Raw genomic sequence first — 25,379 nt, 5'->3', positions numbered from 1 at the left:
ACTGAAACCTTGGGTCCAACTTGTATTCAACCAGCCTGCGTTCCTTTGGTTTAACTGATTTGATCATATTTGCAAATACCAACCTTGGCTCCAAAATTGGTTTATCCGCCTTACCAAAAAATACATTGATACCTATCGTTGGCGTCACGGAACCCGCAGACTGTAAAAAGGACACCCGCTGTCAATTTTTTAAAGCTTTTTCTTTGTCAAATCGCATTCGGAATGGTAATTTTACAGTTTTGAGCACGTCAATCTATTAATGTGATGGGAGCTTGGCATTATTTGTTTCGTGACTCCGTTTTAAACGTTTCGTTACTGTATTAAGATGTTTGTACACTTGGTGTTGGAATGTATGACGGATTTTTTCAAACAATTTTATCGACCGCCTTTTTCAGGCTCATGGAAAATCATGGTACATACTTCTAAGTTAATAATACCCATATTTTTATTTATCAAATTGTCAAAAAAGCTGTAATTTTGTAATCCCGATAAATACGCGTGAGTAAACCGAACAAACCGTTGCATCTTTTTAGTATCAAAAAATATCAAGAGTAGGGTATCCCCATAGGGCACAGTTTATATTTCTAGTAAAATATAAACTTTGCCGCTCTCCTTTATGGCAACAGTATAAAATATTAGTAGTTACATTTGTTTCATTTTCAAAATAACCATTCAAAGGCAAGACATGATTAAAAAAAACGAGTATAAAGAACTAATCTAGTATTTTTCAAAGTAAGAAAAAAAATATGAATTACATTTAAACCTTTACAGTGAGTAACCAGCTTAACTATTCCGCCCTTTTTTTTTAAATTGTCCTCCCGCTTAGCTAATGTAAATTCTGGTTGTTTTGCGGTAACATTATTGATTGGTGATTTATTTCAGGGGTGACTTTTATTGTTTTTATCGTCTGATAACATCGCAACTTACTCGATAGTTTCAACGCTCATTTCGTACTGTGATTTCAAATGATTTTCGGGACGAGTAAATTGTGGCTTTAGTTATTTTTTTTGTGATTTTTTTCGCCATTGTATATAACTTTACAGTGAACTTTGTTTTAACACTGTCTAGAAGTGACAGTTTTTTTTTTTAAGTTTTGTAACACGCTGTGAGCACGCGTATTATTGAGCCGTGCTTTGGCTGTACACGTAACTTTTTTTCGATAATTCTAGTTATGTAACTATTACCAATATTTCTAAATATAATTACGATTTATTAAACTAAAGAGTAATAAACAATTGCGCGCTTTATGATTCGTGATGGACCAATTTATACGTTGATAATCGTTATAGAATTCCCCGAAACCGGCCACTCATTGTTAGATGAGTATATTCAAATCTCTATCCCTATTATACTATCTCCTAATATAGTATTCATATATGGTCGATAAGGTAATATAAACAAGCTAATTATCACATCAAACTATGCGGTTAGCTTGCAATTAATCACTGTTCAGTGCGTCTAATGATTATGTGTTCGATACAGGTTAATTAGATAATAGTTTTATCTAATATAATATTAAATCTGAAACAGATGTTATTTTCATATTGAACAATATTTTGAGATTTTTTTTGTTTATAAATATTGTTTGCATAACTGATTGAAGTTATTCCTATACATTTCTCGTTCGCCTTGTTGTGTTGATCATACTAACGCCATCTAGCGAGTAGTAGCGGAACTAATCAAAATCTGACAAACAACTTCCTCTATTTTTTTTGTTGCGATTTCTACTGTGATTTCTAATACTATTATTGTAATGAATACTAAAATGAAGTTAAATTATTAAGTATTTTAGCGACGTGCTTAAAATTGTGATAATTTTTCAAACGCGCAAATTGTGCATGGATAGCATAAACTTCTGAAACTAACCTTGTGAATAGTCAAAATGAAATTTGCTTTATTTTCTAACGTTACCTTTTATTGAGAACATAACATTAACAGGTATAGCAATACATGATCCTGCTAATAATATTATAAATACGAATGTTTATGTGATCGTTACTCTTTCACGCAAAAACTATTGAATGACTTTTAATGAATCCTTATAATAATATAGCTTATACCTCAGAGCAATGCTAGAAATTCACTAATTTTTGCAGAATATGATAATAAGTTTAGAAAAATCAATCATCTTCGAGCCACTCTAACGTGCGTTTTTAAAACCCACTAGAGTTACACATATTATGTTCGATGGTTATTTTTATATTAAATGGTCATAAAAAAGTCGGGCGCACATCTATTTCTTCTGTCTTAACCTAGCCAAGGCCATGAACTGTAACTACAAAAAATATTGTCAATTTTTTCAATGCGCATTCGGTATTAATAAGTAGATTCCTTAATGAAAATAGATAATTCTATGGCATCTTGTATAACCGTCGTTACATTAAGACCCGATTTTTCAATCGTCAGATAACTTTTATCTGAGGAATAAATATGGCCGTTTGACATGTTTTCTATACAAAAGCTGTCAAAACGTCAAACATATTCGACGAATAAAAGTTATCTGGTGATTGAGAAATCGGCTCTAAATACATTAAATTACTATATAACATTAAATTGATTAGTACTCACCATGAGTGTTTTGAAGTAGTTTCCTGGAATGTTGAAATTAGGTGTTATTGACTTCTAACAGTGGGTTCAAATAAATAATAATAATAATAATTTATATTAACTTTACGGTATCCTATTGACAAAAACAGAACCTTTTTTAATTCACCGCTGTTTTTTTCTGTCACCATAAGTATCTCATGAATTGGGATAGTCAGAGATATACATTTTCGCAGATGAAGTATTTGTTTTGCCGCTATTAAAAAAACCGCTACGGTCCGAAATTTGATGGGTGACCTTTTTATGGTCTCTAGGACTCGCCTTTTAGTCACTTTGTCAGCTTAGCTTTTGAAATAGATGATAATAGTTTGAGTCGGATAATTTATTTATTTTTATTCTCGTTGTAATTGGCTTGGAATTTATGCAAATAGTAGATACCATCAACAAGAATATTACAAGCTCTTCAGTTCAGTTCAAAACTCAAGTAACTGAATAATAAACTTGGCGCTATTCTCTAAAATGAGCGCCTTAAGTAAAAGTACCTATGTCATTACTTGTATGGGGAGGCATTATTACTCGTGACACTGAGGGTTCCATACAAAAAACTAATGTAAATTACCAAAATAAATCATTTTTTTTGGTCACCATTCGCCGTTGCTTGCTGTTGTTGCCTGATTTATTCTGTTATAACAGCAATCATGCACCTAACTTTGTAGCCTCTTAATAACTCTCTTGAGGCAAATACATTACTATAGAACTGTCTAATCACTCCTATTTAGCGGTATGTCCGGACTAGTTTCGAACGCAACCGAAGTTCTAAATCATGAGCAGTCGCGCCGTTCTTAAATCCGCAAAATGTACCTCCAAAAGAATTCGACTTATTCGCAACGCGAACGTACCAAAACATGTAACACTGCCATCTGTCGCCATTATTCAGAACTAATTCAAGTAGTACAACGCGCCCTCAACTTCTTCGACAACGCCATCTTGTAGAACATACGAGTACTAACTCGGACTATCCCTGTCTATCCCTGGAGTCCTGCGGGATAACGATCACTTGTGCAGTGGGGATACAGGTAATGGAAATATTTGAAGATGGTTTCGAGGGCTTCTAAGATCAAGACTTTTCCTAGTCTCTACTTTTCCAAGGTATTCCCAACGCCTGGATCTTACAAGTTTCCAAAGAATCATTAAAATTGTGTTGGAGTAGAATGTTAATATATTTAGACACAAAAGGCGAAAAATTTGAAATAACGCCACAGGTAATGTTCTTAGGCTTAGGTATACCTACGCATGGACGAAACTGAAATTACATATGCGTATATGACATTCTTGTAATGGGTCTTTCGTATAAATGTATTTTTTTCTTCTGCCGTTTATTTAATCCAAAGCCTTTACTACTTTTCGTACAAACCCTTCACTTAAACGACAGCAGATTAAAAATATTTAAAACTTTCGCACATTCAATTGTGCAATACAGTTTAATCCACGAATGGGTGCCCAAAAAAAAAAACAAAAATTCAAATAATTGCTTCTATTTGAAAATAACATCGGGTTCAATAAAACATTCACCCTTTTACAAAAAAAAAAACCCTTTGTTGGCACACAATTGGCAATTTGGCATATCAATGGCGCCATCCTATGTATTAATTACAAAGCAGACCGAGATCCCTGCTTAGCGTAGCTTTCAAGTACGCACACCCCTGACAAACGAAACAATCTGCGAACAAAAATCAACCTTCACTCTTACAACCAAGTCACAATTTCAAATAACCCCCTTAAACGGATTTGCATGTAAAAGGACCGAAGACTTCATTCGAATTCAAAATTTAGAGCGACGAAATAGAGTTGTTTTTGGTTCGTGACAGTTAAATCGCTAGGGGTGTGAATTAAGATATTATAAAAGGGACACAAAAGAGAATTTGACACGAAAAGCGCTTACTGTCAAGCTCACATGTCTTTGAAGTTTCATGTGGAGTGGGTAGCGTGTGGGCTATTTATTTAGTCCTGGGCGTTGTCGCATATTGTGACAAGTACCTTTACAATGACGTACTGTGGGATTGTGTAAATAAGACCCCTTTGTTGTTATAATATACATGCCGAGTACATAGAGTTATTGTCCAGAGCTCTCGGTTTAATTTTGAATTTGGATTTAAAGTTTTGGCTTCTCCTGTTAGATGAGATAAGAAAAATGTGCTACGCCATTTTCTTAAATAATGATGAAAACCTACAAAATTTATTTGGACGCCAAACTAGATCTTCATATGAACTACCCATCCCACCCATGAGCATCAAGGTTTATTTCTTGATAAATGAGGTATTTAACAACATAAGTTCTTGAGTTTTCGATCAAACCAACTCTTTGACGGAATAAAGATTGAGTCTTGCAATGAATTAGGGGTTAACATATTTGTATGTCAACTTTCATGGATACGATCAACAAATTCATTTGACCAGACTTTTAAAAACTTGTAGCGAAACTCGTGAAAACGTGAAGCTAATCCGCTGAAGGTTTCAAGCTTGTTGCACTTTCCAATCTATCGTCACTGATTAAAGTGTCACGTAATCTTTTACACGCAGCCTTCACTGGATTATCTTTATCTCAATCTAAACCTGAAGGAATATTCTCGTAACCATAGGCTGGCAATTTATTTAATTCCACACATATATTCTTTGACTTCTTTTAGATCTTTCTTTCTTATTTTGGTCCATTTTAGGTTGTGGTCTTCCAAATTCATATTTAGAATCACTAGTTTCTCTCTATTTTTGTTTTGTTATTTTGCTTCCATTTATTTCGGTACATGGACCCACTTTTACGAGAAGAATCTGAGCCTGTCACAAATTTTCTTAGAAGGAAAGCCTTTGCAACGAAAAGCACACAAATGGCATAAAAGTATTCCGTGGACTGTATATCTCTACTGTATACTCTATGAAACTCTGTTACTTCATGTTATTTTATTGCTAATTTAAAACTATCTAGGAAGGAAGTATAAACTGTTTATAGAGCTAACCTAAAGTTATATAGTACTTACAAAAATACGAGCTTCGAAAGCTTCGCTACGAGAGGAGTAGCAAAGGACAGTTAAGCTTGCCACTATCCCTGCTATGACGATCACAAACGCTCTACCAAGACTGTACAACAAAGAAGAAGAAAGTTCACATGGATAGCGATACAGAATCGCTGTACATCACATAGGGAAAAAACAGTCACATTTACAGCTAGCTCCCACTTAGAGGCTGTTCTATATCTATAGGTACCTATAATACACGAAACACCCCAAGTGGTTGTGTAGAGTGGCGTAAGGGCACAGGAAATTGATTCTCTCGACGTCACCGGCAGACGAGGGGCTGCTCGGGTTCTCGACGAGTGATACATGCTTAGCTTTATGTTATATGGCGTTATGTGCCTTTAAATACTGGACTTTAAGGTATTTCGTTTTGTGGAGATATTTTTGGGATGTTAGGAGCTGTATAGATGGTTGATACCTAGTATTTGAATCTAGCGTTTTTATTGAGAAACTAGCTGTTGCCCGCGACTTCGTCCCCGTGGGTAGAAGATATAAGTTATGATTTGTACCTGCCCTGTTTTTTTTCACATTTTCCATTGTATCTTCGCTATTATAAGTCGCAGCGTGATGGTTTATAGCCTAAAGCCTTCCTCGATGAATGGTCTATTCAACACAAAAAGAATTTTTCAATTTGGACCAGTAGTTCCTGAGATTAGCGTGTTTAAACAAACAAACAAACTCTTGAGCTTTATATATTAGTATAGAAGTATAGATTTGATGTGTGGAAGTTATTATATGAGTATTATTAAATCCTCTTGGATTAGATTGATGCCATTGATATCGGGTATTTGCACGTAACACATTTCTATTTTCAAATCTAATCAGAAATCTAAATATCACAGCATTGCGACGGTTTGCATTTTTCGGTTTATACTCTCAACTGCATAAATACAGAGAGGACAAACTTGACAAGACAATATAATATGCTATTTACTGAATCCATTGATTAAACGAAAGTTCATCCAAAATGTCTACCACCTAAACATACCTAGCTAATTCAAAAATTAAAAAACAGTTAAACATCACCCACCCATAATAAAACTAATCCATTACTCAAACTAATTGAAATAACGCAAAAGCAAACACAATACGATACAACAGCTTCACCAAAGATACACGTCTAACAGGACTTAGAAGGATTGTCATCATGACAAAAGCAGGAGTAACAATGGATGGAATAGTTCTTTTTTTTCAGTAATAAAGTTTAATCCGAAAATCCCTGGAGGCAAGTTGATGTTGTAGGCCAATTATTTGCGGGTAAGACGCTTCGAGGCAGCAGTTTGAGGGCATGGAGATGGTCTCATTGCTTCATATATAAAATATTTTGTGTATTTATTTAAGAGTAGATTATTTTCGGTTGATTCTTTCATTTTTCCGTCATTACGTTTTGTATTATCTATATCTATACTTCTATACTAATATATAAAGCTGAAGAATTTGTTTGTTTGTTTGAACGCGCTTATCTCAGAAACTACTGGTCCAAATTGAAAAATTCTTTTTGTGTTGAATAGACCATTCAACGAAGAAGGCTTTAGGCTATAAACCATCACGCTGCGAGTAATAGGAGCTAAGATACAATGGAAAATGTGAAAAAAACCGGGCAGGTACACCTAAATCATAACTTATATCTTCTACCCACGGGGACAAAGTCGCGGGCAACAGCTAGTGTGCTTATAAATTGACTCTCATATATATTTATCAAAAACAAATGATGTCTGTTTAATACTATTTTAATAACGTTCTTACAAATACCAGATGTTGGAATGTCTTCTTAGGTGTAATGTGCGTTTAGGGCATGCTAACATTTATGACATATCTTCATTTTTTAGTACTCGGAATAAATATTCGCTACTACAGCCAAAGTCAGCGAAGCAGTAATAATATTAGGTAGGTTCAAAATATTTTAAACTTCCAAAGTTTTAAAATTGTCGACTCCACGATTTTAAATTACGAAAAAACAAAAATGTCTTCCTACTCCCAACAATTCTGTTCAATAGCTTATTCATTGTTATCGCGACTGAACGATTAAACGCGGTGCGACAAAAAAATCGCAAATGATATCCGCACAAGTTCTAGTGTTACTTGAGATAAGTCTTATTGTAACAATTGCAACAATCAAAAGTGCTTCACCAGACAAGCTTACTTTTGCTGTTCTGTCATCCTTAGCTTGTTTAATATAAGGTTTATTTTGCTTTGTTTTGTTATTGTCGTTGTTTGTATTTGAGATTGTCGTCATAGATAGTATTTTGACATTTTCATCCCATTTTGCTGCATTGTCACCGCTTCAGGCTAATCGTTCGGAACGATGCGACAATGCGCTTTGTCAATTCAATGTTTTTGTTGTATTATGTGTTTAAGGTCTATCAGTATTATAATCGAAGTGTTGTTTTTTTGGGATTTTGTGTGGTTAGTTTGAAATGGTTTGGAATTTATTTTTATTTGTCGTATCATGTTCAGCTACGGCTTCAGTAGACTATTATGTTACATATTTAATGAATTATTCCTTTATTAAAAATATATTCATATAGATTATATAAATAGACACATCGAAAATATAAAGTAGTCCCGTCGCCTACAAAGTAGTAGACAGGAACAGTTGCCACAACTAAAACAATAATTATGACAAAATTTGCTATCTTCTATACAGGCTTTCAAAAAAACTTTGTCATTGTCTAATGTCTTTACACTTATGACATCTTCAGAAAACAGTAACCTTATTAATTTATGAAATGAGCAACCTAAATCACTCCAGTCTTGTAATTTACTAAAATTACACCTACATAAAAATACTTTTAATTAATATGGTTTGATAAGAACCACACACACATTGCAACATACCATAAGTACTAGTGAACAGACCAAAATATAATATAGCAGACATTTGAAATGCTCACGCCTATACAGCTAATACAACTCACAAAATAAATACTGAACCCGACCAGGTGCAGACATCCATGTCAAAACATCCACTACCGACGCTTATTATAAAGGAAATAATTTTACAAATAACCCAATGAAAGCCAGCGCAACAATGGGCCCAGTTAAAAATATCCTTATCCCTAAAATAAGATTTAATAACGTTTTGTACGAACCCAGTGCTCTTTTAACAAATCTTTTTGTCGATCCTATTTATGATGCTGTCCATTTTAAATTGATCCTTCTTCTTCGTTGAGTAGTTAACTTGCATTGAACGCTGTTGGTCTCGTGTTTGGGAGTTCATTTTATGTTGGTTGATCTTCAACAGCATCTTCCGTTTAATAAGTTGGTTTTTGTTATTAAATCTTTGAACACGAACGTGCGATATTCGGGTGGTAGTACTTATTGTATTGTTGGGTGCTTCAAGAGGTCTGTGTTGTAAGCTGGTACATCATTTGAAGCTGACTTGTTAAAGCTTATCGATTGGTTGGTAAGATTCACCTTTCCGTATTTTAAAACGATTTATTTTTATGTTCGGAAGAGGAATCGGTTTAGCTTTACATATTAGGTAGTTACCTACTTATACTTAGTAACGATCATATTTTCGTATCATTTTGCTGAATGGCTTTCAATCAAATCAATCAAATCAGCCTGTCGAAGTCTGCTGCTGGATATAGGCAATCCCCAAGTTTCGCCACTACACTCACATTACTATACTGTGACTTGGTCTTCCGCCTTCGACACCAAGTCCGAGCCAGCTAGCTATTTTATTAAACTCAATTTAACTTCTTTTCATTCACATCGCTAAGCTCTTTATGTTTAGTGTCGCAAACATAATTGGATTGAACTTCGATTACTAATACATCATAGTATTAACATTATCTTCCCATCCTACATTCGATGTAATGGAACGTCAGAAATATTGTACTGACAAATCAATTTCAATACAACCTACAATACAAAATTAATCAAAACAGACAATCAAATTTCAGCAATAAACGGTCTCGTAACTAGTTCTGACATGTCTAGTATTTATTCGGGCGGCTTGTGGTCGGGTCAGATAGCCCTGGGCATCAATATTGTCCCTGTTCACTCCCCCTGTTTGGGAGGGACCCTGGCCGTCCGAAGCGCAGGTCAAAAACGAGATACGATTGGAAATTTGAGATTTTTTTTTGGAGTTTTCCTGTCGATGCTTATTTTGAACTTTGAAGTAACTGACAATGCTTTGATGTTGAAAGAGTAGTTTCATGGTCTATTCTTTGGTGTTATGTATTTTAATGATACCGCCATTAATTCTCCGTACTTAATGACATTACTCGCTTTGAAAGAGGTCTAAAATGGTTAAAATTAATCTAGTCATAATACAGAAACAGATGGAGTGAAATAGGCCATTGAAAAAATGGCGTGTGAAGTTTAGTTGCTTGTTTAATACTGCTGGTTCTTTGATAATATTTATCTAGAAGATATTTAGTTTAACTTGACTTCTGTGACTTTCCGTAAGCTATCATTACTTTTTGTGTGTAACATTATCTAGGTATATCTAGATCTGATTATAAAACCATTACGAGGAGCACATTTGTCTATTTGGACCTAAGTTCAAACTTACTCACAGAGAGTTAGAAGCCGCTGTTGACGGTAAAAACCTGTATTGAAATATATGTTTTGTAATATTATATTTATAGAGATCCTTGAAAGTAATAATACTTCATATCTCACAACAATACATTCATTTTCGGTGTTGTGTACAACAAACTAGTAACATTTTACCGTCTCAATGTTTAAGACTAGGTATACGATGTCATAGACAGACACACAGATTTGAATACTTAATAACCTAGACAACATCCCATCAGTCGAACTAAATGACTCATCGACTCCTAGTGAGTGAACATGACCGGAAGTTTCCTAGACCGGATGGACGGCAGCTCGGCCATACTATTCTATGCACTTCCGTCTGTGGTTAGGATCTATCGGCATAGTCGGAGAGACCGACATTGCTGTTATGTTGCATCTTGCTGTGAGTTCTTTGACTATATAATGCGAATCTGTCTTCGCTGGCTACTCGTTTCAATGAATAGTATTTCTTGAATTAGATAGATATTTCGTAATATTTTGGCATATTTCGAAGTCAGGTAATTCAATCAGCGAGTTGTAAAGAGCTTTCACTAAATATCTTAGTGAATAAGGTTGCCTTTAGAATTAACTATCACATTGTTCTATACATACATCCATGCAACGCCAGCAAAAGCAGAAATCCTTGCTAAACTATACGTAATGTAATCTTAAATGATGATATGACAATTTGCCTTTCCTAACGCTTATTACGAGAAACGATATCGACCTATCACTATCTCGATCTGTTATCTTGTCTACACCGTTTGCCAATGTTTAGTACTAGTAAAGATCAGCCTATCATCTGTTTCATCTTTCGCCTATTACGTATTTTAAAACTAAAACCATAACAGCTTTACGTTCGCAATTCAAACACGAAATCTAAATAAACTACATCGGACTTCAACGTCCAAATTAGGCGCGAAATCGCTCTCGGAGGTTCGCAAAAACCTTGTTAAAGCCGCCATGTTTGTTCGGCGACAGCTAGGGGCGCACCCTCTATATACACAAGCACCACACAACATTGTCCTTAAACCCCGAACTGTTATACCAAACCGACCCTTATATCGTTGAGATAAGGTTTGGAATCGTGGGGTAGTAATTGTCTAAACGCAACTTGCTTTTGGTTAGGGTGTATGCAGGGGGTAGAGTGTGGGTAACACCCTTGAGTGTCGCGCTGTGCGACGCAATAGCTCGTATGTGAAATGGATATGCAATGCGATACGAGAAAGTGATATTATATGGTAGGTGCGAGTAGAACGAGCATTTGTGGATTTTTTTCTTAAGGTATTTAGAATAGCACTGATAGAAGAAGAAATGTCGCTATGCAGACATTAGGTTTGGTCAAATTACATTTTATGATTGAACGCTGTAAACTTTCATCTTATTTCAAGGACCGTTCTTTCGCAGATTTTAAATTTTAGTTGCAAAAAAATCTTCTTTGATATTTAATAAAAAAAAAAACGACGAAGCGGAACTATAATAATTATCGCAGCACAAAAAGATCTGGTACCTGCAAATACATTGAAAAGTTGTAAACAAAAAGTAAAAAATTACGCTACAGAATATATCTTTCTGGATTAATTTAAATCGTACAAACCGCAACAGAACTTTATTTTTAAAAACCATTATAAACTAAAAAAGATAACCTCAAAAACTTATCTAGCGAAAAAGCTATTCCAATATGTAAGTGAGGAATTTCCCGAGGTTCGTGATAGTGCAATAACGGGAGATTCCTTCAAAGAATGTAATACTTGCGGCACTCGGGACGGAGGCTGTTAGTCATCATCAGTGCGTATCGATTGCGATTAGACCCTCTGCTCTCCCCCTCACGTCACAAGGGTGACGTATACTGAGACGGAGAAAAGCGAGAATGCGGAGAAATTGTGAATAAACTCTCAAGTAAGTCTCGGACGTATGTTACACGTGTGTTAAACTAGGCTCAATTCAGCTATATAGATAGATAGAATATTCTTTATTGCACACCACATAAGTAGAGGATTGGATACAAATAAATAGTTACATGGTGCCACAATGGGCAGTTTTATCGCTAAGAGCGATCTTTTACAGACCTTTGGATGGAAGAAATTCAAAAGGAATGGTGGACCACATTTGTGGATCACACAAATGCTTGTCCTACAAGGCGATCGAACCCGCGACACGAGGCACACGGTGCAGTCTAATTGCCGATGATTGAATGGAAATTGGATTTAATTTGACACTATTCGTATTCTCCTAAGTATTTTACCAACACAATAATTGGAAGTTCACTGTATTGATAGGGAATATTCCGACCCGTACTGAATTTCCAATTATCTGGTCTACGTCAATATTTGGACGATAGCTTGATAACTTTCAGGGATAACCTTGATTAAATTATGTTTCGTTTCCCAGCCACCGTGATTTATAAGACTAATATATTTTTTGTTATTAACTAGAATCCAAACTATTACACTTATGCGTAAGCAATTAATCAATGAACATATAATACCTGGAAAGTCGTAAACCTGAACATTTTAAAATGATAATAAAGTTCGGTCACCGCGCGTTTTTCCTTCCAACTGTAAGCCAACCCTTATTTTGAGAGGACGAATTAATTCCAGCAATTAATGGAGGGGCTTAGGGTCGAAGTGATCCACCCCTGTTCGGAAAATTCAATTATTGATGCCTCCGTCTTTCCTGGGGAGACTGAGTAAGCCAGGGTTGAAATTTTGATGATCTCCCGAGGTCGGCGTGCTTTGTTTTTAACTGTAGCTTAATACGCCGTAAAATATTGTCAGAACTCGTCTAAAAAGGAGATTTTTTTTTACCTAATTTATAGATAGCGATCTCTTTTCAGAACGTATCTAAATCTTCTGGTTTCGAGCTATGAGTATTACCACCCTGTTTATTTTACAATGTAATTTTATAATAAACTACCTGGCCCGTGCCCACTTAAATGGGCATAATGTTGATAATCATTTTTTAGTACAGGGTGTTATGTTTTAATTTCTAACTGCCAAAAGGAGGGTTATAATATACGTAGGTATAGTTTGTATTTGCATGTTAATACAAAATTCGAAAGTAACTCTGTCCGAAAGAAAAAACCATTTTCTGCGAGATTTGCGATAAACGAATTCCATGAAGACCAAGTCGCGGGAAAAGTTACTTTGGTTATGGTAATTTTAATTATTCAAAACTTCTCTGTAAACTATATTGAACATAATGTTATCATTTGGTAGCCAAATATATTGTATATCAGAGACTAATAAATATGACCTAACGATTTAATTAATATTATAAAAATTAAATTACCTATACTAATATTAAAAAAAAACACTTTTTGTAACTTAAATATAAAAGTTAGACATATCTATGCTGTCGTTGACTTTTTTGTAGGCATTTCCAAGCTCCACATCTTTTCTCTAGAACTCAATAATATATGTTTCTTAATTAAGGCAGCGTTCGTAAGAAACGCTTTCATTCGACAGTTATTTCTCCAATTCACTTTGCAAAACGGATTATCACGTAAAAGCCTTTTTTATTTTTATTTTTTTTATATAGCCTATGACACACACCAGTAATGTGGCTTTCTATTGGTGAAAGAATTTTTAAAATCGGTTCAGTAGATCCCAAGATAACCCATTACACACACACTTTACTTCTTTATAATATTGGTATAGACATATAAGTAGACCAGCTGTTGCTGTTGTCTACGTCCGCGTGGTTATGAAGATATAAGCTAGGAATTTGTAAATCGAATGTATTATTTTGGAATACACACATCTTCTCTGTGTTTTTGTAAGTAATGTTTAAAGTTCCGCTGTGTATTCTAGGAATCTTTTGACCATTAGTCACTAGCTTCAAAGATTCATTGTTTTACATCCGCCCTCTTAGCCTCTCGTTGTCCTCTATAGTTTCGAAGAATTTCAGAGGTTTTGGCTTCTAAAACCGTCGCCGCGTCGGTCAATATAACTTAAAACCCCGCTAAAATACATAAACAGCCTCTAGCTAGACCATCATCATGGCTATCATCTTCCTTGGTGACTAAATCAATCCCCACATCACTTAAGCTGCCATTTTATACTGTAAAATTCTCATACTCAGATTTGATAGAGTACTTTTCCGAAGACAACTTTTCTACTTTTCATATACATACATTTTCAGATGTAGGTTCGCGTGTAGGTGTTGTGTGGGTGCTTCTGTTTGACATTTTTTCCTGTGACATTATACTAAAATATACTGTAGTATTCTTTTGAGTTACTTTATTACATTTCGTTAATCCCGTAAAGCACTCACGCGTTTTAATTTTATCTCGTTCACTTTGTGAGAGCTCAATAATGGATACTATGGATAGAATTTTAAAATAATTACGTTTTCCTAATTATTATGCCGTCGTACGTAAGAATTACTTTACTTTAAGATTACCAAAATTGACCAATAAGTATGAAATTCGAGGAACAAAAATTAACTGTGGAGCTTCAACATCTACGTATAAAAAAATAATATTATTTCCCTCAAAAATTTCGACCCTCAGTTTAACTGGTAGTATAACACCAGTAAACGAAAGCTTGAAGCTACTGCGAAACTAAAACGTCACAAAATACAGCAACCAATTACCGCCGACAAATTCAGTGAAATCGGACACTCGGGTCTCGTCCCAAAAGTAAAACCCCGGTTATACTCGAAACACTAGTTGTGAATAACAAGAGAAGTAAGGCTGTGTGCAGAACAGCGAGCGGCGGGGTTGAGCACGGGTTGAGCAGGGTTGAGCACGCTAATTGCCACTTGAGCACCAATTACGGGGACGATACGACGACGCGGTGCGGTCTTGGTGGGTTCGTTGCGAATAATGAAGGTGAATGCTGGAAGTTTGTTCCTTACGCTTTGAATGATCGATCTATCTGCTGTATGATTGGTTGGATGTGGTTTTGTGTGTACGATAGTTTTGAGAAATTTATTTTAGCTTGTTTTCGCTAGGTTCTAAGGATCCTTATGAAGCAGTCATTATTGTTAATCATTTTTTGAAAAAAAAAAATATGTGAAGAATTTTTTTACACTGAACTAGGTCAATAATGCGTCTGTGTTTTACAATTCGACAAGTTATAGGCTGTTATATATTTACATTCTAGCATTTCGACAAGCAAAATACTTTCTTCACGAAAATTAACAGCTACGTATAAAACTCATTACTTTAACTTTAATAGTTTTGCCATAAGTTTATCACTAATATACAATGTCATAAAATCGTTTTTTATCGTATTCGTTCAAACGAACATAAGACAATTGTTTTCCACGAAAACAACAAAACAAACACGTTACATAAACCCTATATACAACATACACATGACATACGTCAACCTCACATACCTACACCCCCTGTAAATAAGCACGCGTAATTCTTGTACTAAGTCCTGCATCTAAGTTGAAGGGTTCCGAATGAAGAGCGAGCGAATGTGAAACACTCAACTCGGGCGCGGATTACGTACGTCAAGCAAGCCACTTCCCGTACGACTCAACAAAAGATGTCGTTATGTCGAGCGCACCGTGAGCATGCAGCCTAACCACTCCAGTTTCCCTCTTATAAAAAAACTTGGCGTTTGCTTCTAATACTGCATTTTTGCATTTTACCTACGTATGTATTTCCTTTGCGTTTATATGGAAAGTTGCTCGAGTATTGTCGAGTGCGTCTACGAATTTTAGTTATTTAAATTAAATGCTGAATGTCGGTCCTGTTACCTTATGCGAGGCGGATTTTTCTCCGTAATTAAACTTATTCAGACATTAATTTTCTATTTGATGGAGTCTGAGAATTTTAATCGAAGTAATCAATTGAAGATTTCATGGATGTTGTGACATAGTCATTAGAGGAATAACTATTTTCGTTATGTGTTCATCAGCCTAGCCTTTTCCGAGCTATGTTGGCTTGAATTCCAGTGCCTCAGGTTGCGGAAAAATATTCGGAAAGAATTCTCTTTTGATACGGGATGCCCTCTGGAAACCATAGAAACTGTTATTACATTTGATCCTTATCATTGGGGGAAAAAACCAATTAGTATGTTATTTTGAGAGAATTAATTGGAGTTATAACTCACAGGTTTAGCGCAAAGTTACATATACATATACATATATATTGCATATTCGTATTACCTCCAAAATTGAAACAATTCTTCTTCTAACTGTTCCTTATATAAATCTCATTACGTTTGAGGTTGGTAATGTACATCGATTCCTGTTCTTTCTTACTGCCATAAATAAAATTAATAATTGCCATTGTCGTATAGTGCATTTTACATAACTCATTTGCTTTTCAACTTTTTTTATCCATTTGCAGTATTTTGCAGCATTGCAGTTTCATTCTAGTTGAACAAATAGAAAGTCTCCTAAATAAACTAGAGGAAAATACCGTAAAGATTTGTCTCAAGTAACATTCCCACAAATTCCCTCATGACCAAAAAATTTCATTCTCATACCTACACCTGATAAACCTTTCCACGTATCGCGAACCATATAGGTATCCATACAAAATACGCACTTAGCTCGCCCACACCAAGATTGCGAATACACACGCAACTTCATACTATGTATTCTTAGGTTTTAGTATACCTATATATTTTAGCGTACCTAAGGCTACTGAATTGTTCTCTTCGCCCATTGTGTTGTCTACGTGGGGATTTTTTTTTCTTTTCGGAAATGACTTTTTGGTCCTAGGTGCCGCGTTTAAAATAGACGGTCCTTCTGTTCGTGATTCAAATATTAGTTTTTAATAATATAAACAGTTCTTATTGTTATTGCTTAGCTGTCACATTCTTTTTAAATCGAAATTTATACATTATGTCACTTTTATGTTTCTCGTTATTTTGATGTACCATGTAACGTAATGATTTGAGATGCCGTATGTTTATTTATTTTTATATCTGTCCTGGTTTTGCAATTAAATTCGCAAGTGATGATATTAGGAAACCGTATAACTTTTTATACTCGAATCAAAATTGTAAAAAAGTTTATTTCTAACATAACATCACATAGGTAAGAGTCGTTCATCTCCGTCCTTCCATCATAAAAGGACCAGACACTTAATAATATCGATTGAATTTAAATTTATATTTAGTAACAATTTGGCGCTTCACGCGAAGGTTTCTACGAGTTTCAGACACGAAATGCTTCCATACTTACACTGTTTCTATTAAAAATAGGTATACATATCTGTCCAAATGTGTATATGTTGACTTTAATGTATTAAATGCAGCGGCATTCGTGTAAGATGATAAAATCAATTCTATAATTCCTTTTTTTCTTAGTAATTTGAGATTATGTAATTGTAGTTGTAATTATAAGGTTATTGTAGGAAATAAACATAAATGGTTCAATAATTTATTAGCCTTGATCTTCATTATAATTGTTGTAAAGGCGGCAGCAGTGGTACATGATCTTTTAAATTTTAACTGTCTATCTACCGCCCTTCGTAGTACACAGCCTGATGACGTACAAACGGACAGACTGCAAAGCATCATTTGTATTCATTTTATTTGGGTAACAAATCCCTTATAATCCGTTCAACGATTTAGGATCTACAGTTAAGACATTGACTAAAGATCGGTGATAATAAAATTACTCATAACAATATACACCTTTACAGAAAATATGGATAAACCTTTATGATTCTGATGAACTGGAAACACAGATCCGCTATTAAATGAAACTCAATGAACTGAAACTTACCAACGCGAAACAGTATTATAATTGTCGAAGCCATCATGGCTTATTGTGGAAAAGAGAGAATAGTATCTGTTTATGTAGCTTCATCTCATTCTAAAGCCCAGATAAGTATTGATTTTAACAGCTATCGTTAAAATACGCGCAGAAAATCATAAACGAGTCGAATTTGTAACAAAAAACATCATTAAAATATGTTTCTGTCTAGTGTTGTTTGTAAGACGGCTTTTGAAATGCAAACTACAGCTTATCTTCCAAAAATCATTCACAAAGGAAGTCCTACATTTTTGAATCAGAATATTCATACAAACGTGCTAAAAACCTCACAAAACAGACTAACGTACACAAATTAAAATCATAAACAAAATTATACAGATCATTCATGAATATTAGATGAAGCGGCATCATCCCTCCGTGGGTATCATTACTGGCCTCTTGTGCGTAATTAATCGTGGGCCTGGTCGCGACGAGGCTGGTTTATTAAATTTTAGCGCGGTACCACCCCCGCAACCTCACCCTCGACATGAATAGACCTATCACTTTTACTATTCACAACGGACGCTGGATTAGCGAGATGAATTTCCTGAATCTCGTGGGGGTATAAATTGTGCGTAGGACCCCAGATTAATACACGTAGTGCAAAACTAAACCTTATTGCTTTGTATTAAAGGCTGTTGAACCCAAAAGTATTACTGATGTGCTGTTGATTGTACAATCCCTCTATTGATGGAGATTTGCTGCGACTGCAATTGTTCGGCTTAAGACTTTTTTCGGTAATCGTTGTCGGATTTCTCGTAATTAAATGTAGCTGTTTTGTTTCTTCATTTGTCTTTGATCAAGCCAAAATTATTATATACTTGCAGCATATTTGTCTACGATCAACTCAAGTTCTATATATTTTAGTGTAGGTATCGGAAAAGCGGTTTGTGTGATGTTCGGACAACAAGATACTATTAAATTAGTGACTTACTCTATCTACCCTTTGCTGTCAGTTTCAACAAACAATTTAGTTCAGTATAATATACTAGACATTGGATATTTTCATGGAAACATTTATAAATATGAATTTACGAATAACCTTCGTCTAAAATTCGTTGTCTCAAGAAATTCCTTCATTAAATAGTTTTTTTTTTCAACACCTGATATTTTTTAGCCGTGTCACGACTCCAAAGTATGATAATAACTGGATTACTTTCGTAACTTGGACTATTTTCGTTCTTGACTGTAAAATGTTTGAACGCTGGAAACACCAAAAGATTATGGAGCTTATTTTACTTAAGAACTACTGTAACAATATTCTTCCCAATAAACAAATATACTATTCTATTCATGGTAAATGCCATAATCAACTGCCATATGCAGTTATCTCTCCTCGCATCTCAATTTGCGATGCTAATCAAATGTTAATACTAATGGGCAATTCAGATTTCCATTAGGGTTGTCAAACCCTCCGATCTCCATGTACATTGTTCGCAGCTCGCTATATACCAGCCTGTTCTGTTCACACATACTCGCCCGCGGGTGTAATATTTTTCACCCCAACAAAAACATACCACCGTTTTAGCTCGAAGCGAAAGTTTCGCCCCTTTGTCCGATCACAATGTGCGTACGTTATATTTTTTTTAATAAACCGGCTCGGTAAAGCACAGAATCGATGGCCGCGGGCGAATAGCTCCCGAATCGCAGTTAATTATTGACACATCCGTTTTTTATTCGGCTCCCTAGCTTCAAAGCGCCATTGTGGTCGCCTAATATTATTCCTTTTGTGTGGCACGTTACTGAAACTGGCTATTTCCTTACCTTTGTACTGTGTTACGTTTTGGGCGAGTTGGCCTTTGTTCCTGCCTGATTATTGTTCCAAAATTACTGGTTATCAATTTTCTTGGATTACGTTGGCTGTGGCGGACAGGACGGTATTAGGCTTCAATACAACGATTATTTCTATTTCGTAGTGTTTGCTTTGTATTAGGTTATTTGTTTAGTGATCAAATATGATAGGCTATGTTTGTCAACTACGGAAATTTGAAATGTCGATTTAGTTTCGTAATACTTTTTCTTACGATTGTTCTCTTTGGGTAATATTATTGAAAGATTGAAAGAAATAAATGTTAACTTTACTTTCCTAGGTTTTATACGATTTATGATGTTGACATAATTTTACATGTAAATACTAAAGAACTGAAGGATTATATTAACATACCCTGAAAACAGGGGTCAAAACTTATCCTTAAAAGTGTCCCAGATAGTCTGGCTGAATGAAAATAAATATTAAGACTTTTTGCGAAATCGTACTACAGACTGAAATGCTTTGCTAATCATAAAGAACCTTTTCTTTCTCTGATATCAATACCCAATTGTATAGAGATGTCTCATAAACGTTTCCGCATAAAATCTTCTGGCAAATATAGAAGGTACAGTTAATCCTTCATCGACACCCAAATATTCACAGCACAATTCGGTCTCATTCGTGATCTACACGACAAATGTTGCTTTTCCGATAGTGTGTTTATTTAAAGTAAACGAGCTTAATGACCGATTTTTGGTCTCGGCGGCTGGTATCGCAAAATACGAGTTTTGGGATCAAACTCTACTCGACTTGAGAATCCTTCAATCTTACCACTAGGCTATCACAGTAGATAAAAGTAAGGACTTTCCCTTTAATAAGAGAGCACATAAAACCAAAAAAAGAAAATCCAAATCATATTAAGTCCAAAACACCGCAACACTTCGCCCCAAAGGACCGAACTTCTTTTAATCATTGATGTATCGAGCCGCGATGAATAATTGAATATTGAATAATTTTTGTGGTAATGAAATACGAAGCGGCGCTTACCGGCGACGTCACTCGCTACCCCGATCAGATAAAGGGTTGTATCGCGCTCACGAAAGTTACGGATACGATCGCTTTCCGATAACGCGAACGAAGCACGGAAACTTGCCTCTTAAAAAAATACCACCACCAAATACAAAACATAAAAATCGGTTCAAATATTTTACGGCTTTTTAAACAGATGTTGTTACGAATCAATATAGATATGCACGCAGTTGTATCGTTGTAAAGTTAGGCTTGAAGGTAGGAATTTATGGAAACTGCAAAGTTTTTGGTAGTTAAATTTAAAGTGGAAGATTTGATTTGTGATATCAATAATACCGTTGTTCCATTGATTCTGTATGATAGCTTCATGTGAAAATTCCAAATCAAAATCCATCCATTTAAGTTCGCAAATGCTTGTAAGTCTAGGTGTCAATGTCAATGACTTGAATATTTGTGAAAAAAAAAGCTTACTGCAGCCGCTGCGGAGTCGTTTCAAAAAAGTTGGGCTACAAAGTAACACTTTTTAAATATGAATTGATTATCAAAATACAGCAGCAAAATAAAATCGTGTTTAAGGATGTTTGTGACTACTTTATTAAACATATTTTTATAGACAAAGGTCGTCTACCACCTAAACCAATGTTTAGTACCCATTATAGTAGCAAAAGTGCTTTATTGCAAATTACTTATGTATTATTTGATTTTTTTTTATTATGTTTGGGTTATAAATGCCTGATAATGATTGATTATATCTTCATAACCACCTGGACGAAGTCACGGGCAACAAATAGTTGCTTACAAACCAGAATAGAATAGAATCAAACAAACACTAAAGTTCTATCTATCTAGGTGTATTTACGAGTTATCTAGCCACCTTATACTTTAATAAACAGATTTATTGCTACTAAACTGTACGTTACACTCAATAGAGCATCTATAAATGTATGTTTGGTTATTGTAATTTGATGCTTGAAACCAACACACCCTTCCAGTTATCACACGCTATTAAACTATTTTGATCGTAGTAAATTTTATGATCAATCAATTCCCTAACTTGAATTGTCAAAGTGAATTATGTAAATGATCTCTGTTTAAAGTATTTGAGAGTTGTTGTGATATATGGTAGCTAAAGATGTAATAATCAATGCTTTGACTAAATTAAATTAAGATTTTGTAGTTTGTAGTGTGGAAATAAAATTATAAATTAAAAATCATGAAGTAAGTAACAAATAAAACTTTTTTTAATTCATTATTTGGGTTGTTTATTTTATTTCGCATTTTAATTTATAGTTTAAGTAGTAAGTAAAATTACGGATACTAAAATAAAAGTGCAGTGTAATAATAAGTTCTTTTGTCAGTTTTCAATACAATACTCAATTTTGTATTGCATTCCATTATGTTAAGAGTTAGTAAAAAAAAACATAGGTATTCAAAATATTAACCTTGACGGCATGCAAAATTTTGAAGAGAAGAAAAGGACTCAGATTATTATTGAATAATTGTTCAATTAAATCGGAATCGGCTATCGTATACCCATAAATCTTAATGTCGATGAAATTTTGATATTTATCTTTATCACATTAATCAAGACTTAAAAAAATGTAGCTGACTATAATGGCAGAAAATTCTCCTATCTTACTACACCTGTTTAACTTAACCACACAATACAAAGCAAGCGTAAAGATAAACAACTAAGTCTCAGCGGCGGCCTCAAAGACCAGTGTAGGGTTAAACTTAAGGCAGTTTAAGCAGTTAAAGCCTTTTCACAAACATGAAAGCGTGCGTGGTAGACGTAACGCGATCTTCTTACAAATCGGTACGGTCACAAAGCTTTGTCTTTGCCGCACATCGCCGCCAATCATATCACCACTTATTGAACATTCGAATCATCTTTTTTTGGTCCTTTGAGGCGGGTTACTTGAAAGGCATTACAGGGTTGAGTGATAATAGTGGCTGGGAATAATAAAGTAAGACGTGTATTTCCTATATTTTTAGTCTTAACTGCTAGTCTTGGAGTCTGCGAGATGTTTTTTGGTTATTTTCTGGTCCTTTAACTTGACGATATTTGTCTCAATTAATCGATCTCAGGCGTCTACCTTATGTATATTGTTTAATATATTGTTATTTTTGTGAAGGTAATAAGCCATATCATCAATATAATACTTATACTAAACTGAACTTGAGACTTAAAATTGAAGTACACATTACAAAGATTTAAATAGTTATAGTGGAAACTTGACTGTACTGACTAAAATGTATTATTTGTTCTAGTGCCAAATAAGTTATAGGAACACACGACTTAATCCTGTATCAAACACCAATGTAGTTACTAAAGCGAAGGAAGTTTTCGCATTTGTAATCGAAGCAAACTTCGTAAACTTTATTTTAACAACGAATTGTTATAATTTAGTTCTGTAAGTTTGTTGAAAATTGAGCGCAGTTTGTATTTTAAATAATTATACTCTTGCTAAATAAAAGTAGTGGAAAATTTTCAATACAGTTACACGTGTAACATAAAAACCCATATAAATGTTACTTAATTAAAAACGGAAGAGAAATAACTTATGAACAACCATAATCGGAAGTCGTATAACTTTTGTCGCTTATTTCTGGAAATCTATAAATTTCAAATACGTAAAAGCAAGATAGTTTAAATCTAGATTTAGCCTTGTCGTGTTTCTTCTACTTCTAAGGCGTACAAAAACCTCAGCTATAAATAAAACGAAATTAAATTGGCATTATCGGATCGGGTCCTACGGTCCTGTCGGCATGGCGTGATGTAATTCCCAGTGATTTATGACCGAGGCCCATGCTTAGCGAGTGACATCGGCTTGTTAGTATACTTACAGTTCCAATAAGCTCGGGTAATCCGTCATTCCATGTAGGTTATCGTAAAAACTGATGTTTTACGATCTACAGTTTCCGTGTTGAATTATAACTGTGTTTATATCTGTGGCTTTAGTAAAATGTTTGACGTTTTTTCGTATGTATTTTGATGTCCGATTTGGATTTGGTCTTGTTGCGTAAACACGAAATCTTTTACTATTCGTCTTGGTTTTAAAACCTTGGTACGTAATAAGTATAAATATGAATGTATAATTTAGATTTTAGATTCAAAAGGAACAAAGACCGGTCCTTCGGTAAACATAAAGTAGTACATTTATTTGTCGTATTTTTTCAACAACGTATTCTATCAAGCTTTTTAAAGTTGACAAACGTTACGTAAAAGATTGGCTGTAACTAATATCAAAAAGTACTCCCAAATCTTTTGGCGTTTCGTCATTGTGACGGCAGCAAAAATAGAATCGCAATATACTTTCCGAAATTGAAACGACGTAGCTGGCCGTTGTTCGGCAACTTTTCATGCCTAGTCAGACCCTAATGGAAATGACAAGTCTAATGTAACAAGTAACAACTGAAAACATCCCGTTGGACGGATGTAACAAAGCATTCATTTTCTGATGGCGGTAATCTCGCCGAAGGGCGGCATTGTCATTTTCTCTACGGGCCTATATTTTTTTCGTATTTTCTTTTCGAAAAGAATAAAAATTGTGAACAGTATTGTCGCGGCGGAGGCTCGCGCCGTGATCGCGCAAAAAGGAGCCCTGGATGACAACGAAATGACGGGAGCGTCCGCGGGTGGCTCCCTCCCCCCTCGTGTAAAAATGTCGCCGAGGGAGGGGCGGCGTGCCTACGACAAGACGGCATTTTTACACACCGCCGCCGAACCGACAGATCGTATACACCGATTTGGGATCAACACAAATTGAACCGTGACACGTGGTGCGAGGCTACAGATCCGCTTGGAGTCGTCCCACTTGACTTTTTAAAACACGAGCCGTGTTTGCGATAAATCGATAAGTATATACGGTACACGCCAGCGGCAGAGGGTACAAATTGCACGGATTTTACAGTTCTTTGTGTTGACACGCCGTGGGGTGGGGTGTTTAGTGGTTTCCGTCCGATGTTTTAGGAAATATGAAATTTTCGGCTTTAATTCGTACGACGTTTTCGTTTGTATGGCAGTTGAGGGCCCTTCACCCTTTTTCCACTTAGCGATTTTCGATGACATTTTAGAAAATGCGTAGTACTGCACATAACTGAGCGTGTATGTTGGTATTTGTTTTGATCGTTGACATCGACTTGTATGTAAACGTGGCGTCTACACGCCCTGTATACATGTCATACCTACATGTTTCACAGAAGATTTACACTACACTTGACGAAAATGTATATGTAGAATAGATGGCCTAGGCGCTATTCTATAAATTACATAACGATAAAACTGAATTAGATAAGAGTATCCCATTGTAAAACAATTGTTCAGAAACCGAACCTTAAAAAGCCAGAATATGTCAATTTAGACTTATTACAAAAACTGACATCCAATTGATCCAATTTTAATAACAACTCTTAAAAAGAAAGATCCTATTACAATATCGGCTAAAATTAGAGTTCTTAACTAATACCTCGAATGTTTTATGTCCAAAGAGGAGTCTATCTACATCCTTATCAAAACAAAACTCACCGAGTCCCAAATTCAGTTGTTTGTATAATGACGACTAGCTGACTCAGCAAACGTTGTTTTGCCTAATAAATTATTTCTATTTGTATGTATTTTTAACTTAGGGGTATGAAAAATAGATGTTAGTCGATTCTCAGATCTACTGAATATGCATATAAAATTTGGTAAAAATCGGCTAAGCCGTTTCGGAGGAGTACGGTAACTA

The 25,379-nt window shown here is 35.1% G+C and overlaps 1 protein-coding gene across 3 annotated transcripts in view; it reads left to right on the top strand.

Annotated features, from left to right (window-relative positions):
- Positions 1-25,379, top strand: part of LOC113493859 (Fanconi anemia group J protein homolog) — a 67,262-nt gene that overhangs the window by 13,580 nt on the left and 28,303 nt on the right. The window lies entirely within an intron of this gene.

The sequence above is a fragment of the Trichoplusia ni genome, chromosome 1, assembly GCF_003590095.1.
Source record: "Trichoplusia ni isolate ovarian cell line Hi5 chromosome 1, tn1, whole genome shotgun sequence".
NCBI classification, from domain to species: Eukaryota; Metazoa; Arthropoda; class Insecta; order Lepidoptera; family Noctuidae; genus Trichoplusia; species Trichoplusia ni.
The sequence above is the reverse complement of the archived record's forward strand: the minus strand, read 5'-3'. Positions and strand labels throughout refer to the sequence as shown.